Here is a 19,135-nt window from a genome sequence, read left to right on the forward strand (position 1 = left end):
TGTTAAGCTTTGGTCCAGTAAGTAGAACAGAACAAGCACAGATCGTTATGGATGTAAGTAACTTGTTAGCAGGCCCAAGTTTCTTAGTTAACTCTTTTGGGCTTACCCTCCTGTTTCAAGGGGAATGCTTTGATCCCTTCTTTATGCCTTCCAAAACACTGAATGTGTAGTCAGGATATAAATCGTCAAGTGACAATATACCGTGGGTCGTTTGTACTGTCTTTGACTTTTTTTCTCTTGATACTGCTCTACTTTCTTTTGGATGCGCTCCTAGTTCTTTTGGGCACACCTCTTCCCTTGCAGCCTCTTCTTCCTCTCTGACATCTGCTTCTTCCTCTATTGCTGCCGCTCCTTCTTCTCTTGCAGTCGCTCTGTCACAGCCTCTTCTTCCTCTCTCGCAGCAGCTCCTTCATCCGTTGCTGCCTCTCCTTCCTTGCTCGCAGCAGCTCCTTCATCCGTTGCTGCCTCTCCTTCCTTGCTCCCAGCCGCTCCTTTGTCCGTTGCTGCTGCTCCTTCATCCGCTCTTTCCTGCGTGGATGGGATAGGTCCTTCTGCTCCTCCTTCTTCTTCTCTTTCTTCTTCTTCCATGCGTTCCAATCACGGAGATGGGTCTGTAGGTTCTGCAGTCTCCCTCGTCCACATCTTCTTTTTCTTTATAGGGGCAACAATGACTTTCTGTTTTTTAGCTTGAGTCCCAGTTCTAGTGGACTTAGTAGAAACAACATTGACTTTAAGCTGTGTTTTCGCCCCACTTCCTGTAGACTCAACAAGAACATCACCAGTCTCGGGTGGCATAGTTTGAGCTCCTGTCCCAGCCTTAACCTTTTGAAGGTGGTCTACGACAGTTCGATAAGCACTAGCCAGGCCCCAACACAAAGCGGAGAATTGCATATTCGGATCCTCATAGGAAAAACACCCTTCTAATAAACAGCGGGCCATCTCACCAGAATTAAACACTTGTTCTGGCGTGAACTCCCAATTAATGGGAGGTGACACATGCCCCACTAATTTACCGAAATCTACCCAGGCTCCATGCCACCCGGGGAATGGCCTGTCCGCAGCCCTTTCCAAAGTTCCAGTGAGTCCCTTTGAAGTGCTATCTTTCCTACAACAGGGAAAGCAGTACAACACCATTCTTCGAATTTTAAGTAACACTTCCATCACCTTCATCAATAACAGTATTGTTGCAACACAATTTAGATAATAATTGGAGCCCATTGTAACTATGGAGATCTCCTTTACCAGGCCTTTGATGTTGAAATTAAGAAAAGTACTTGTAACATTCATCCTCTGGGCCTGGACGTTTCCCTGTGGGATTGCCCAGGACAGGCACAAACATTGCCAAAATCAGAAAGGAAATGGGTAAAATGGCCTTTAAAAGGAGAACCCTTGTACTATGGGACCGTCAGGCAATGCCGATTTTGAGGTCATTGTTAGGGTCATCTACGGAGCTCCTGCAGTAGTGGCTAAAGAAGGCAGAGTTGGCACTTTCCATTGTTTACCATTATTCTTTCTCTGTGTTCCTAAACAAATCTTCGTTTATACAAACAAAGCTTTCTTGGCAGTTTTCCCGGACTCTGGCAGAGTTCCCGGACTCTGTTCCCAAAACAGTAGATTAGTTTACAAAACAAAAACTGAGTTTGGCTGTCTTTCCCAACAATATTTTCAAAACAGACCAAACTTAAACAAAACAATCAGTGTTTCCCATACGGGCCACCAATGAAAAATGTGTGTGTCAGTTTGTCCTGGCTCTCTTGCCAAGTCCAAACTGTCTCCTCCCCCCTCCCGCTCTCTCAAGTGGGGAAAAAAAAAGAACCACAGAAAAACCGAAGGAAGTCAGAATGAAAGCAGGATTATATAAAAAATATATATTTACATATATTTACAATTATATATACAATTTGAATATATTATACACACAATAGGGAGATCCCGAGGGGAAAAAAGGGAAAAGGGAGGGGGAAACAGGGATAAAAAAAACCCAAAAAAAAGCAAATACCCTCCAAATATACACTGCTAATAGAGAGCTAGCAAACAAACAAACAAAAAATGAATTAAATACTTCCCTGAATGAGACAGCAGAACTGTGCGAATCACCAACCAACTCCTCACTCCTCCCGAAGGGACCGGAGATAATGGCAGGTCTAAGCAGGCAGGCCTTGGCCTATACAAGCAAAGACCGTCTGCGGAAAGACCTGTCACCTTCAGCCACTGGAAGAGAGAGCGAACTCTCTTATCTCTGCCTTATTTATATGTTGTGTTACGCTAAAGGATGATATGGAATACTTCCTTAGATTTCTGACCCCCGTCGCTAAGGAAGACCTAAAAAATCCAAAAGCCAACCCACTACAGCTGGACAGACACTGAGGCACCAACTATAGATGAACTGGTCAGACAACTGAGTATATGAAGATAATCCCATTTTCGCCATGTGGGCCTGTGTCTCAGCTGTGAAGGAACTGACCAAAAAATTGTCCAAGCAAGCTGAGAAGGATAGGTCTTCCTCAAACACTTCAATCAAGGTCTCAGCTATTAAGAGTCAGCCTGTTTCTGTTCAAGGCAGAAGGTACCGGTGGCGCACACCACATGCAACCCAATGGTTCTTCCTGCGTAACCGGCAGGAGGACATGAGGAAGTGGGATGGTTAACCAACCTGGAGACTAGAAGCTCAGGTACAGGAACTGCAAGGAAAAACAACAGCCTAAAAGCATCCATCCTGGAAAATTACTGCTCCAGTGTCTGTTGGGCAGAGTAGAAGGGCTGATCATACCTTTGACCCTGATGAAGGGACTTCTGGTTTGCAGTTACAAAAATCAAATAAAGAAGATTCTGACCAGGAATAGAGGGGTCCTGCCTTTGGCCAGATGGAGGAAAGAGAACCAGATTTACTGGACTTTGTGGGTTTGATGGCCTGGTGCATCAGCCTCACATGAGTATAAAGCTCTAGTGGACACCAGTGCACAGTCTAATACCATCAGACTACAAAGGGGCAGAAATCATCTGTATTTCTGGAGTGACAGGAGCATCCCAAGAACTGTCTATGTTAGAGGCTGAGGTAAGCCTAACTGGCAATGAGTGGCAAAAGCATCCTATTGTGACTGGTCTGGAGGCTCCATGTATCCTTGGCATAGACTAAGTCAGGAGAGGGTACTTCAAAGACCCAAAAGGCTACTAATGGGCTTTTGATATAGCTGCCTTGAGTGCAAAGAAGATTAAATTGCTGTCTAGCTTGCCTGGTCTCTCAGAGGATCCATCCATCTCTGGTGGGGTTGCTGTGGGTTAAAGAACAGCAGGTGCCAATTGCTACCATAACAGCGCACCAGCAAAATCATTGCACCAATCAAGATCCCCTGATTCCCATCCATAAGTTGATCTGATGATTGGAGAGTCAAGAAGTGATCAGTAAGACTTATCCTTTAAAAGTCCCATATGGCTAGTGCAAAAATCTAATGGAAAGTGGAGGCTGACTGTGAACTATCATGGCCTGAATGAAGTCACACTGCCACTGAGTGCTGTCATACCAGGCATGCTGGAGCTTCAGTATGAACTGGAGTCAAAGGCAGCCAAATGGTATGCTACAACTGATATTACTAATGTGTTCTTGATCTCTCTGGCAGCAGAGTGCAGGCCACAGTTTACTTTCACAAGAAGAGTTATCCAGTACACCTGGAATCGATTGCCCCAGGGGTGGAAATACAGCCCTACCATCTGCCATGGACTGATCCAGACTGCACTGGAACACAGGAAGCTCCTGAACACCTGCAGTATATTGATGACATAATTGTGTGGGGCAACACCGTGGAGGAAGTGTTTGAGAAGAGGAGAAGAATAATCCACATTCTTTTGAAAGCTGTTTTTGCTATAAAACAAAGTAAGGTCAAAGGACCTGCACAGGAAATCCACTTTTTAGGAATAAAATGGCAAGATGTACATCATCATATGCCAATGGATGTGATCAATAAAATAACAGCTATGTCTCCACCAACTAATGAAAAAGAAACACAAGCTTTTTTAAGTGTTGTGGGTTTTTGGAGAATGCATATTCCAGGTTATAGTCTGATTGTAAGCCCTCTCTATTGAGTGATCCAGTAGAAGAATGAGTTTGAATGGGACCCTGAGCAGCAGCAAGCCTTTGAACACATTAAGCAGGAGATAGTTCATGAAGTAGCACTTGGGCCAATCCTGACAGGACAAGATGTGAAAAATGCACTTTACACCTCAGCCAGAGATAAACAACCCTACCTGGGGCCTCTGGCAGAAAGCACCTGGAGACTTGAGGTCAATCTCTACGGTTTTGGAACTGGGGATATAGAGGATCTGAAGCCTGTTACACTCCAACTGAAAAAGAAATATTAGCAGCATATGAAGGAATTTGAGCCACTTCAGAAATGATTGGTACTGAAGCACAGCTCCTTTTGGCACCTCAACTGCCTGTGATGGGCTGGATGTTCAAAGGGTGGGTTCCCTCTATACATCATACAACTGATGCTACATAGAGTAAGTGGGTCACACTGATAATGCAACAGGCTCGAATGGGAAACCCTGACTGCCTAGGAATTCTGGAAGGGATCATGGACTGGCCAGAGGGACAAAACTTTGGAGGTGACTCATGCTGAAGAGGCCCCACTGTATATTAAACTACCAGAAAATGAAGAGCAATATGCCCTGTTTACAGATGGATCCTGTCACAACATCAAACGGGGAAAGCTACTGTGTGAAGTCCTACATGACAAGTCACAGAAACTGCTGAAGGAGAAGGTGAATCAAGTACGTTTTCAGACGTGAAAGCCATCCAGATGGCTTTAGATACTATTGAATGAGAAAAATGGCCAATACTTTACCACTATACTGATTCATGGATGGTGGCAAATGCCCTGTGGGAGTGGTTGTAGCAATGGAAGCAGAATAACTGGAAATACAGAGGGAAACCCATCTGGGCTGCTGAATTATGGCAAATATTGCTACTTGGGTAGAGAACCTGGTTGTAAAACTATGTCAAGTAGATGCTCATGTACCCAACAGTTGTGCGACTGAAGAGCATCGAAACAATGAGCAGGTGGATGAGAAGAAGAGTTCTCTAGAGCATTCAAGTCTGTATTTGTATGCAGTGTGGCAGTTTGAGCCACGTTAGAAATCCAAAATCCAATTTTCAGGCTTCTCCACCCCCTCCCACAATTATCCTAACACTATTGAAGAGAAACTTTCAGGCCAGAGGCTTCCATAGGGGAAGGGGAAGTATATACATTTATTTACACAAATAAATACTATACAAGCTAAAGACAACTATATATATATTACATTTCTATCAACCAGTCCTTTCAAGCCCCTCCTTTAAGTTAGTCCAGGAAAGAGCCTTTTCAAGGCTGGAAAGTAATCAGTCCCTCTGTGGGAGTGTTCTGGGCCTGAACGTTCCCCCCTCACCAAGTTCCAGTTGTTTGTTGTAGTCTCTCCTCCTCATGAAGTCCAGGAAGATAGCTCTGAGTCCTTGCTCTCCTGCTGCTGTGTGATCTCTCTCTCTCTCTCTCTGGGTGGGGTCCGTCTCCAATTTCGCTTGGGACTCTTTCTCCCGAGCGCCAGGCCTACCTCCACAGCCCGTCCACTTGGCTCAGCTTCAATGCTGAGCCTCTCCTCCACTTTCCAGCGGAGGGAAAGGAAAAGCCCCCCTCCACAGCTTAGCTGTAGAAAAGGAGGGGGAAGAGGCTTGGCTGCAAAAGCCTGGCTCTCTTCTCTTACCTCAAGTCAGGTTCAGGTGGCTGTGAGTCTCTTCCCTCACTGCACACACTCAAAATGCTGCCTCTAACTCTACTCTGAGCTAGGCAGACCTGGGGGGGGGAGGCGCAGGGCTCCCCTCTCCCCCCCAGAGGGGAGAGAGGGAGCCTAGCCACCCCCTGGCCTTCCACACCTACACGCAGCAGGCACCAACAGCAGAACTCTTGCCAACCACTTCCGGTGGGCTGTGTATATATGATTTTGAGCAGAAGCGAACAACATGAGTGGTGATTGGCTCTTCAGGGAACACTGCCCTGGCACCCAATCACCTCTGAACCCCCCTCTTCTCGAGGGGGGGCCAATCTCAAACCATGACAGCAGTATTTTTATGCAGAACCACTAAGTAAGCCCTCAAATCAGGGCTTTGAGTATCTTGTTCCCTTCCCTCCAATCTTCACATCCCTATAAATCCTAATACTAGATATTATACCAAATAGAGAGCTTCCAAAAATTTGTTTTCTTTCTTCAAGGACTTCCTTTGGACAAGAATGCAAACAGTAGCCAACTTTTTTCCTGATGATGCCTCTCTCCAGTCACCCCCAGGTCCTTTTCCTCCATGCAGCTTTCCAGCCACTCATCCCCAAGCCTGTAGAGTTTCATGGGGTTGTGTGACCCAAGTGCAGGACCCAGCACTTAGCCTTGTTGAATCTCATAAGATTGGCCTCAGCCCATTGATCCAGACTGTCCAGATCCCTCTGTAGAGGTTTTCTACCCTCCAGCAGATCATCTTGTCATAAAAGGAGATCAGGTTGGTCAAGCAGGACCTGTCTTTCACAAACCCATGTTGTCCAGGCCTGATCCCCTGTGGTGTCCTGTATGTGCCATGTGATGGCACTCAAGACAATCTGCTCCATAACCTTCTCTGGCACTGAGGTCAGACTGACAGGCCTGTAGTTCCCTGGATCCTCCTTCTGGACTTTTTTTGTAGATGGGCATCACATTTGCTAACCTCCAGTCATCTGGGACCTCCCCAGTTAGGCAGGGCTGCTGAAAAATAATCAAAAGTTGTTTGGTGGGCACTTCTACCAGTTGCCTCAGTGCCCTTGCATGGATCTCATCTGATCCTGTAAACTCGTGTGTGTCTAAGTGCTATAGCAGGTCACTGACCATTTCCCCTTGGATTATGGGGGCTTCATTCTGCTCCCCATCCCTGTCTTTCAGTTCAGGGGGTTGGGTACCCAGAGAACAATTGCTCTTATTATTAAAGACTGAGGCAAAGAAGTCATTCAGTACCTCACCCTTTTTCTCATCCTTTGTCACTATGTTTCCCTCTGCATTCAATACAGGATGGAGATTCTCCTTAGCACTCCTTTTGTTATTAATGTATTTATAGAAACATTTTATTGCTTTTTACTGTGGTAGTCAAATTAAGTTCTAGTTGGGAACTGGAGTGACTAGACTAAATTAGAGTTGAGTGAGTGACTACTAGTTTAGGTAAGTTTGAATTCATGTTGACGTCTTGGAATTTTTAAGATTCTTAGTAAATATGGATTTTTAGTATGACTGTAAAGTTTCTCACACTTTAGAATAGCAGTTGACACTTACCAAACTTGTTCTCATGCTTCATATTGAATTTTCTAGGTTTGTTTAAGGTTCTTCTCAAGGAAAAAGACTCTAGCAAACACATCTGTCATAGGTTTACTTGTTCTAAAAAAACCAAGCAGGGAATTTTTTTCTTTCCCCTGCCTCGCTGTAAAAGAAAGATGTTGAACAAGGGAGGAGGAAGGGGTTTTGCATAGGGTAATTGACCCATACAAAAGAACTAACTAGCAGGCCTGCATTCCAAGCTGATGGCCCTTCCTAAGGCTGCGGGTAGGGGTGATGAGTTTTTTTTCTACTCTCCTCGGAAATGGGAGACACTTCTCTTTTGCCTTAACTCAGGTAAGATGTGTGTTTGACAAGTTCCAAGGTTGTTTTGTTCTTGGCCTGGTCATCTGTCTGTTTTCTGGCCCCAGATTGCCTGCACCCTGTTCTGCCCCCAGCCCAAATATGCTCGGACTTCATTGGAGAGATTTGACCCATCTGCAGAGGAACTTTCTGAGGAGGAGGTCACCCTCTCCCTCCTCTGCTTCCATGTTGGCAGTGGCGTGTGGTCATCGAAGAAAAGGGGGAATTCCCGGCCACAGCCAGCTGCAGACAGTGTGAGTTTCATGGGAAGAGGGTTTTTTTCCCCTTTTCCCCTTCCCCTTCTTGGTGGGGGGGGAAGATCTCCATTTTCGGCTTCTCCCACGACCGGGGCCTCACGCGGCAACCGCCAGAGCCCTTCTTGTGAAAGTAAACTGTGGCCTGCACCCTGCTGACCACTACCGAGCAACTGCAGGCTCTGCTCCTCCAGTGATCCAACAGCGCCCCCTCCCAATTGTGGTTAGAATTGCGTCAAAAAGCAGAACTGTTTCCCTTTTTGAAGGGGATTTTTGGATACAGGATTACTGTTTGGTTGTTTTTGTGTTCTTTTGTTGTTCTGCCAATACACATATATCCTTTAATAAAGGACTGTTATTTTTTCCTTTCTCCATACTTCCTCAGTTTTGGATTTACAATTGCTTAGGTTCATTTACAGAGATTCCTTGCAGGAACATCATTATGCAAAGGGCTGGAAGACCATAGAGAAGGGGATCCTATGCCTGAGGGAAATGGCACTGTTGGAGGTACTGTTTGGAAGAGATGGGCAACCCACCAACGGTCCTGACGGGATTAAGTGAACACCACAGATGTGATGGAGCTTCACATGTACGGGGCTGTCCACACATGCCAGTTACCTGACATCATTGCAGGCTGGGGAGAAGCGAGAGCCAGTGATGTCTATAATAAATAAACTTCAGTTGTATGACAGTATGATCGAAGGACCACTACAGGCCCACATCTCCACTGTAGAGACATTGATTAAGGACCTCAAGACACTAACTACAGAGGTGAAAGATAAACAGGAGAGACTGAAAGAGAGGATTGAGGGAAACAGCTTCCGTATGGCCCCAGTGAGAACCAGATGCTCCCCAGCTAGAGAGAGCAGACAGACCTCACAAACTGAGTTGTGGTATTTCCTAGCTGACCATGGAGAAGACATGAGGCGGTGGGACAGGAAACCTACCCGTGCCCTAGCAGCCCGAGTACAAGAGTTGAAAGAGAGAAGAAAAGAGAAGTCCGTGAAAGTGAGTGCAGTACCAGTATCCTGTGGGCAGGGATCTGACCCGCTAGAAGGTACCTCCCGTCGGTATTCAAAGGAAAAAAAACTGTGATTGGCAGGATGAAGACCAATGTTAGAGGGGTCCTGCCTCTAGCCAGGTAGAGGTACGGGACAACCGTGTCTATTGGACTGTGTGGATCTGATGACCTGAATCGTGAGACCCACAAGAATACCAGGCACTGGCGCTCAGTGCACATTAATGCCCTCAGGAAATGTGGGACCAGAGACTATTTCCATTTCTGGGATGATGGGAGGGTCTCAAGAGTTGACTATGTTGGAAACTGAGGTGAACATGACCGGGAAGGACTGGCAGAAACACCCCATTGTGACTGGTCCAGATGCCCCATGTATCCTGGGCATTGACTACCTCAGGAACGGGTATTTCAAAGACCCCAAGGGACATAAATGGGTTTTTGGAATAGTTGCTGTGGAGAGAGGCAGTTAGGAAGTTGAATTCATTATCTGGTCTCTCGAAGAACCCTTCTGCTGTGGGATTGTTGAAAGTTGAGGAACAGCGAGTGCCAATTGCCACCACAATAGTGCATTGTCAGCAGTACCGAACGAACCGAGACTCTGTGATCCCCATCCATAAGATGATCTGTGAGCTGGAGAGCCAAGGGGTGATCAGTAAGACCCATTCACCCTTCAACGGCCCCATCTGACCCATGTGTAAGTCTGATGGAGAATGGAGATTGACTGTGGAATATCATGGCCTGAATGAAGTCATGCCGTCCCTGAGTGCCGCCATTCCAGACATGTTGGAGCTCCAGTACAAGCTGGAGTCCAAGGCAGTGAGGTGGTAGGCCACTATCTACATTGCAAATGCATTCTTCTCCATCCCCTTAGCAGCAGAGTGTAGGCCGCAGTTTGCTTTCACGTGGAAGGGTGTGCAGTACACCTGGAATCGATTGCCCCAGGGGTGGAAACACAGTCCCACCATCTGCCACGGACTGATCCAGGCTACACTAGAGAAGGGTGAGGCTCCAGAACACCTGCAGTACATTGAGGACATCGTTGTATGGGGGGACACAGCAGAGGAGGTTTCTGAGAAAGGAGAGAAAATCATCCAAATTCTCCTGGGAGCCGGTTTTGCTATCAAAAAGAGTAAGGTCAAGGGACCTGCCCAGGAGATCCAGTTCCTGGGGGGGAAGTGGAAAGATAGACGTCATCAGATCCCAACAGAAGTAATCGATAAGATCACAGCAATGGCCCCACCGACCAGCAAGAAGGAAACACAAGCTTTTCTGGGTGCCATAGGTTTCTGGAGGATGCACATCCCTGAGTACAGCCAAATCGTAAGCCCTCTCTGTCTGGTAACCCGCAAGAAGAATGATTTCCATTGGGGCCCCGAACAGCAGCAAGCATTTGAACAGATTAAGCAGGAGATTGCCCACACTGTATCCCTTGAGCCAGTCAGGACAGGACCAGATGTGAAGAATGTACTCTACCCTGTAGCTGGGGATAAGGGTCTTTCCTGGAGCCTCTGGCAAAAGGTGCCTGGTGGGACCCGAGGCCATCCACTTGGATTCTGGAGCCGAAGCTACAGAGGATCTGAAGTCAACTACACGCCAACAGAGAAGGAGATCCTAGCAGTTTATGAAGGAGTACAAACTGCCTCAGAGGTGATTGACACAGAAGAACAGCTCCTCCTGGCACCTCAACTACCAGTGCTGAGTTGGATGTTCAAGGGAAAGGTGCCCTCTACACATCATTCCACGGATGCTACATGGAGTAAGTGGATCACCCTGATCATGCAGCATGCCCGTATTGGAAATCCGAATCGCCCTGGGATCCTAGAAATCATCACAAACTGGTTGGAAGGTGAGAATTTTGGTCTAGCAGATGAAGAAGAAGGAGAGCAGGTGGTATGGAGCCCCACACAACAAGTTGCAGAAGCTACTGAAGGAGAAGGGGAATCGAGCCAGTTTGCAGAGCTCAAAGCTGTCCAGTTGGCATTGGACATTGTTGAACAAGAGAAGTGGCCAAATCTTTACCTCTACACTCACTCGTGGATGGTGACCAATGCTCTGTGGGGGTGGTTGGACAGATGGAAGAAGGCCAATTGGAAATATAGAGGGAAACCCATCTGGGCCGCTGATATGTGGCAAGACATTGCTACCTGGGTAGAGAAGTTGATTGTGAGAGTCCGCCACGTAGATGTGCATGTGCTCAAAAATCAAGCCAATGAGGAGCATTGCAACAATGAACAGGCAGACCGAGGTGCACAAGTCAAGGTGTCACAGGTGGATCTGGACTGGCAGTACAAAGGAGAGTTGTTCCTAGTGCCATGGGCCCATGCTGCCTCAGACCATCAGGGCAGAGATGCCACCTATGGATGGGCACAAGACCAAGGAGTGGACTTAACCATGGACACTATTTCCCAGATTATCCATGATTGTGAAACATGTGCTGCCATTAAACGGGCTAAGAGACTGAAGCCCCTGTGGTATGGTGGATGTTGGAATAAGTATAGATACAGGGAGGCTTGGCAGGTTGATTATATCACACTGCCACAAACCCGCCAAGGTAAGCGCTATGTGCTCACCATGGTGGAAGCCACCACTGGATGGCTGGAGACGCATCCGGTGCCCCACACCACTGCCCGAAATACCATCCTGGGTCTTGAAAAGCAAGTCCTGTGGTGACACGGCACCCCAGAGTGAATTGAGTCATATAATGGGACCCATTTCAAGAACAGCTTAGTTACCACCTGGGTGAAGGAGCATGACATCGAGTGGGTGTATCACATCCCATATCATGCAGCAGCCGCGGGGAAGGCTGAACGATGTAATGGACTGTTGAAAACCACCCTGAAGGCATTGGGTGGAGGGACTTTCAAGTACTGGGATTAGCACCTAGCAAAGGCTACATGGTTAGTCAACACTAGAGGCTCCATCAATCTAGTCGACCTTGCCCAATCAGAGTCCCTCCACACCGTAGATGGAGACAAAGTCCCAGGGATTCATGTGAGGTGTATGTTAGGTAAAACAGTTTGGATTAATCCTGCCTCGAGCAAAGGCAAACCCATTCGTGGGATTGTTTTTGCCCAAGGGCCCGGTTGCACATGGTGGGTGATGCAGGAAGATGGAGAAACCCAGTGCATACCTCAAGGGGATCTTATCTTTGGGTGAACTGTCCATAACTCTGTGCATGTATCTGTATTTGTATCTACATGTTTGTGAATGTGTATATAGGTAGAATAATGCATGTACATATGTAGTTCAAAGGTTTAATTTGATAGACTGTGGTGGCATGGGAAAGGAAAAAAAAAGAATTAGGGGTGGATAATGTCATAGGTTTACTTGTTCTAAAAAAACCAAGGGGGAATTCCTTTTTTTTCTTTCCCCTGCATCGTTGTAAAAGAAAGATGTTGAATGGGAAAGGGTGGTTTGCCTTGGGTGATTGACCCACACAAAAGAACTAACCAGCAGATCCGCATTCCAAGCTGATGGCCCTCCGAAGACTGTGGGGAGGTGTGGTAGGGGGAAAAAAAAAAGTGTTTTCCCCTGGAGTTAAAAAAGTGGTGTTCTGGGTGCAGGGCCAATAAAAAGCTGCATTTCGCTCCTTTGAAATCCACATATTTCAACAGACCGGAAAAGAAGGATGATGATGTAGTGGGAGGAGAGCAGTCATGGTCTGAGACCACAAGGAGCTGATGGGTCAGTGAGCCCCGCTGGGGGGCCAAGGCCCCCAGCCCTCGGCTGAGACTACGGGAGACCCGGTGTAGTGTTAAAACTGGACCAGGTGCCGTCGTTAAAGGCTGGAGGAGTTTCTCCTCTATCAGCAGCAGCAGAAGACACTGAAAGCAACGGCGGAGCAGCACTGAACAGAGAACTGTGGCCGAAAGCCAAAAAAGATAACAAGCAGCAAAGACGGCATTGCAGCCAAGCTGAGAGACGCAGAGATGTCTGACGGAGGGAGAGGGAGAGGACTAAGTTCAACAGAGACGGTTTTGGGGTAAGACTGAATTAAATCTCCCCAAAACCCCTTTGAGACCCCTCCTGGGAGGAGGGGGTGGACTCCTACTTGAAGGGAGTCTTGAAATACAGCAGCACCAGAGAGAGGAGCTGAGAAGCTCAGAGACGTCCTGGAAACTGGACCGGGGCGGAATGCGGGGAAGTGGCCTTGCCCCCCCGCTGCTGCCATGCTGGCTGTTGAGACAGAGCAAAGGAACTCTGATAGGATGCTTGGGGCAAAGACTGAACTGAGAGCTGCCCTAAACGTTCTGACTCAGGAGGAGTTTGAATCCCCTGAGGAAGGGACTTTCATGGGATGTCTTACACCCCATGATATGACCATGGTAAGGCGAGTTTTGTCCCTGCTTTTGCGAGCCCACGGGAGAGAGACCTTCGCTTGAAGCCGAAGGGCTGAGAAGGGTGAGAGGAGGCCCCCTTATGTATAATGGAGAGAGAGAGAGATCCAGCTACAACAACTCCAGCTACGACTGCTGCATTGAAGAGGAGAGACACTGCTGCCCTGAACGTAGAAAGGATCTTTCCTTCTTCCCTTCTGGACTTTTATTGGAGGGAGAGGAGACTTGATCCAATGTAAATATTGCTTTACCATAGGAGAGATAGTTAGAATTGTGTATATAATGCATTATAATATTTATTTGTGTAATAATTGTAATATAATTCCCTTCCCCCCATATTGAGTCGTGTTGTGTCTGGAAAACCCCTCTCACACTGGGGTGAATTGTGGGAGGGGAGTTTGGACTTGGAAATTAGATTTCTGGGGGTCTCAAACCACCACAGGAGGGATGATGAGTTTTTTTTCTTTCTCCTTGGAAACGGGAGGCACTTCACTTTTGCCCTAACTCAGGGAAGATGTGTGTTGGAGGGGTCCGAGTCTCACTTTGTTTTCGGCCTGGTCACCTGGTTGCTTCTGGCCCCAGTTTGCCTCCACTTTCCTGCACCCTGTTCTGCCCCCAGCCCAGATCTGCTTGGACTTCATTGGAGAGGCTTGACCCACCTGCAGAGGAACCATTTGGGAAGGAGGTTGCCCTTTCCCTCCTCCGCTCCGGTGTTGGCAGCAGCTTGTGCCCATCGATGAAAGGGGGGAAATCCTGGCCACAGCCAGCTGCAGAGAGCCTGAGTTTCGTGGGAAGAACCCCTTTTTTTTTCCCCTTTTCCCCTTCCCCTTCTAGGTGTGGGGAGAAGATCTCCATTTTCGGCTTGTCCCATGCACTGGGGCCCCATGCGGTGACTGCCAAAGCCCAACAGCGCCCCCTTGTCGGCCACCACAGAGCAACGGCAGACTCTGCTCCTCCAGTGATCCAACAGCACCCCCTGCTGACAGTGGTTAGAATTGCCCCAAAAGGCAAAATGTACTGAACTGTTTCCTTTTTGAAGGGGATTTTTGGGTACAGGATTATCGTTTGGTTGTTTTTGTGTTCTTTTGTTGTTCTGCCAATACACATATATCCTTTAATAAAGGGCTGTTATTTTTTCTTTCTCCATACTTCCTCAATTGGAGCCTCTTAATGTCGGATTTACAATTGCTTGGAGGGAGGAGCTTGGTCTTCCTCATAACTCATCCTCCTTAGCAAAACAGTTCAGTCTCATTAAACTGAGACATCAAGTTTTTAAAATTATATCTTTTATGAATACTTGAATGCAAATTTAATGTAGTCACTATGTATGAGGATTTCTATTTCATTAGAAAATTTTTTAGTGAATGGGCCCTCACACTGAAATGGAATTGATATATGTAAAACACAGTAATTTAAACTGTAATTAATTTCAGGATTCTTCTTTGTTATTTCATCTTTTCAGTAGTATTATGACCATGTTTCCTGGGGACTACAAGATAGTTGGGGGTTTTCTCCTTTAATATTTATTTTATAAGAATTACAAAATAATAAAATTTAAAAATTTTAATATTTTTTATTATTTAAAATTTGTCTTCTGTTATGTGGAATGCTTAATAAAAACACTAGTATATATCTTCAGTAGTACCCTTGTTATTGCAGTGTTATTTTCTAACATACTTCCAAAATATTTTTTAAATTTAAATGCATAGTCAACTACAATGGGGAAATAAGTGTAGTTAAGGTTAATTAAAGCAGTTAGGAGAGAAATGGTTTAAGCTGAAGTAACCTTAATATTAAAATATAGCAATAGTATTCAACTAATATAAAGCTGTCTGAGCTCAGTAGTTCCTGAGTGTTGATTATTTGAAATAATTCCTAAGTGTTGATTATTTGAAATAGATAAAAATGGTAACTACAGCCCATAAGGAATAGATACCTTAATCACAAATGGTGTATTACAGAATAAAATATTCTCTTAGCCTGCAGTAGGTGCAGAAACATTTAGTGACAAGAGATAGAATTTGCACACCTCAGTTGTGATACAAATATGGGGTTGTGGATTTTTTTGTTTGTTTGTTTCATTCCCTCCACTTTTAGAACATGCTATACCAATCTTTATACGTGTGACATACTCCAGGCTTTTCCTTTTGCATATTGGCGGGAGTGGGGTGGTTTTGTTTCCTATCATGTAGAGCAGATAATAAAGTTGGTAGGCTTGCATATCAATATTAAATGTATCAATTTTTCTGTCTGTATGGGTAAGAGGTGAGGAGAGGGAGGAACCGCTTGGAGCATACTTCACTGGGTTGAAGTATGACTGACACTGTTTTCTGTGATGTCATTTGGAGTCTCTGTCACTGTGTACTAAGTAACTCACAGATTTAATTGTACAACCTGGGGAAAAATCATCAGGAGTGCCACTTCAGCTCCTTCAGTGAACAAATGTACAGTGTCATCTATCTACAAGGGAAGATTTGTCAGAAGATTTTTTTTTGCAGCTAATAAAAAAGACCATCCAACATCCTGATTTACAGAGCTTCATCTGAATCAAAAAAATCGGGTATAATAAACTGCCCAGAGACTTTGATCTTTTGAGCAGCAAAGGTATTTATTAGCAGCACTGGGAACAAGCCAGCTATTGCTGGAAAAACTTGCTCAAAGGCTTCACACAAAATCAGCAGTTTTTATACAATTTTCAGATATGATTAAATGCATATTCAAGTGATTACAACATCTATTCATACATATTGATAACAGGCGGAGTATAGGTGGAGCTCTGGCAGAGCTTCTGGCGGCGCTTCTCTTGGCCCTCAATTTTAGGGGTAGTTCTACCCTTCCTCCCATGGGTCTGGGGGCTTAAACTCATCTTCATCAGCTTGACCCTTCTTCTTTTCCATTGTTCTTGACCTGCTCACTGAAGCTCGGAGAAAGCCCTGGCTCCTGGCCTATTTCTTCTATTCAAATGTCTACTTTATCTTACTGTATCCTAATTTATTGCCTCTAGGCCTATTACATGTACTTCTACCATTCTTTTAAGTTTTGGTCCAGTAAGTAGAACAGAACAAGCACAGATCGTTTTGGATGTAAGTAACTTGTTAGCAGGCCCAAGTTTCTTAGTTAATTCTTCTGGGCCTGGTCTCCTGTTTCACATCTTCCAAGACAAATGGTCTGTCAAAAGCTGTAGAGTGCCTACAGAGCACGCAATAATGTAGTTATTTGATACTGCTGCTGATTCCTAATTGTCAGGATCACAACCAATAAAGATGTGCTGCCCTTTTTATGCTCCTTTAATAGGGCCAGGAACAGCAGGGTGACATGGCTGGCATTGTTAACAACCTTCTAATACTCTTTTTTGTTTTTCAGAATGGCAGTTTGGGTTTCAGAAGCCTATTTTATGTCTTCAAGATGTGGGTTATGCAGGAAGACATTATATTTTGAGTGTATGCTTCTTAGGGTTGCAGTCACTTATTATATAATAGCAATATGAAAAAGTATTGTTTTCTGGTTTTTGCTCACTTATCCAGAACTGTATTTCTGTAATTTTGAAATGGTATTCTTTTGTCATGTTAAATACAAAAAGTCTGTTTTTTCACCCACAGGTTGCCCTCTAAAAATGTGAGGTTTTCATATTACAATGATAAAACAATAATAGAAGCTTTTTAGATAACCCCACAAGAGTGTTACTATTTTACTTTGCTGGCATATAATGGGAAGATAGTCTTGCTATTAATGTCATGATGTTGGAACAAAAACCTTCCCTTTTCCACATAATTTAGATTTAATCTGCATTGAAATATACATCAGATATGTAGTCTTTAAAAAAAAAACCACCAAAAACTATCTTGATTGATTAACAGTACTTGAAATATTCTACTGAATTAATTCTTTACCTGTACATGCATGTACCTCAAACTATTATTTAGATAGGATGATAGGTTACATTTACTATTTTGTTACTTTTCAGCACATGCTTTTCAAACTAGTCTATTTAATTGTTCACAGTAAGTACTTCAGAAAATACTTAATAACTATGATGTTTTTCTTGAGCTCATGAGAGAGTAAAGTTCCCAAATCACTCCTAGAGCCATTGAAACAGGAGCCAGCCCTAAAAGAGTTAACTGAGATATCTTGGCCTGCTAAGAAACCTCAATACCTGTTTTGCTAGAAGAACATTTTAGGAGCACTGGTTAATATCATGTTCTGTTCTGCTCACTGGACCAAAGGCCTTATTATAGAAAGAATAGGAGTAGTACACACACAGTAATAAATTAGGTAAACTAGACGTTTGAATAAGATCTAGAGGGCCCAGAGCCAGGATTTTGCAAGCTTGAAGAATTCAGGTCACCTAATTGAAGAGGTCAAATTGAGGAAGACGTCCATGGTGTCCACCAGAGGGATGAAGGTTGGAGGAGAAGACCCCCAAAGTAGAAGACTGCACATATCTGGAAAGACTCCGCCCAGAGACCAGCCTACTTATTAATATGTATAATAAATGATGTAACCATGTATCTAAAGTGTATAAAATGGCTTAGTTTTGCACTTGCAAGTTGAGCAAGTTTGTCCAGCGCGAGCTGGCTTGCTCCCAACGTTGAATAAACAAATACCTTGCTGCTTAAAGATAAAAAAAGTCTCTGAGCACTTTGTCGGGCCGATTTTTCGGATTCACCATTTAGCATTGTTTGAAGACCCATAATCTTAGAAGGATATAACAGAAGTCAGTATTTTAGAAATATTTCCTCCTCCTTTTTAAGGTATAAATATATTACTAAGTCTCTTTCCAGTGAATGTCTTGGAAGCAACAGGTCAGTGATTTCATTTGATCTGTCAGGTTTTGCACTGGACATTTGCATGCCTTGGGTGACACCTTAGCAGGTGAGAGAAATGCAGTTTTTCTTACTGGGACTTGCTTTGGGTTTTGTTTGTTTTTTTTTTTTATAAGCCAGAAAAATAACACTTTGCCTGCTATATTAGCAACTTAAAACGAACAGAAAAAAACCCTAACAGGATGACTTTTCTGCACCTGCGTATAACCCAGAAAAAAGTAAGAATAGGAAAAGTAACCTCAAATGAGAAAAAGGTTTTTACATTTGACAAATTTTATTTGTAATATGTAGGTTTCATAAAGTGAATTGCTGAAGTTTGTTTTGAGGGAATAGCAGGTGGAATAATACTGAAAGCAATGCAGCTGATATTAAAATAAGGAAAGTGAGTTTTATTAAAGTAAAACATCTCCAGCTGGGCTATGCTTAAAATATTCCAGGAAAGCTATTGTAAACAAAACAATATACTCCTCCTGGCTTTAAAATGCTTATCTTCTACTGAGCCAAGCAAGTAAGTATGAAGAAAATAATTTAGATCTTTAGTATCACTTTCATATGTAGTTTCATTAAGCAAGTGCAAGTTCCGATGTTCACACAGGTAAAATCAGAAGGCGGAAGCACTGACTTTCAAGCAGAAATGGAAGTTTATTCCAGGGATGTTTTACAGTTGCAGCAACTGGCCAAAGTTGGGTGTCCAAAAACGCCCCCCAGGGCCTCCTGGACATGCATATCAAACAGCCCTAGGGCATGCGCGTGGTGCTTTCTGAGCAGTTTATCTTCCCCCCCCCCATCTCCCTTCCCCCACTTGTGAGAAGGAATGCTTCTTTGGCATCTTCTCAGGTAAGAAAGTTCCCTGTTTAGTCTCGAAAAGGAGCAGTTTCCACTGGAAGGACAAAAGGTGATTGTTCTCACACATACTCTCAACATGTTTCTTTAGCCACAGCAGGCCTCTTGAGCAAAGAGAAATCCAAATCAACTTGTCTCCTAGCCCACCTGTTGCACAGGGGTCCCATCCACCCCCTACAGCAAGATAGAAAATAATTAATTATT

Source organism: Neopelma chrysocephalum, unplaced genomic scaffold, assembly GCF_003984885.1.
Source record: "Neopelma chrysocephalum unplaced genomic scaffold, ASM398488v2 Primary Assembly neopelma1_96606, whole genome shotgun sequence".
Lineage (NCBI taxonomy): Eukaryota > Metazoa > Chordata > Aves > Passeriformes > Pipridae > Neopelma > Neopelma chrysocephalum.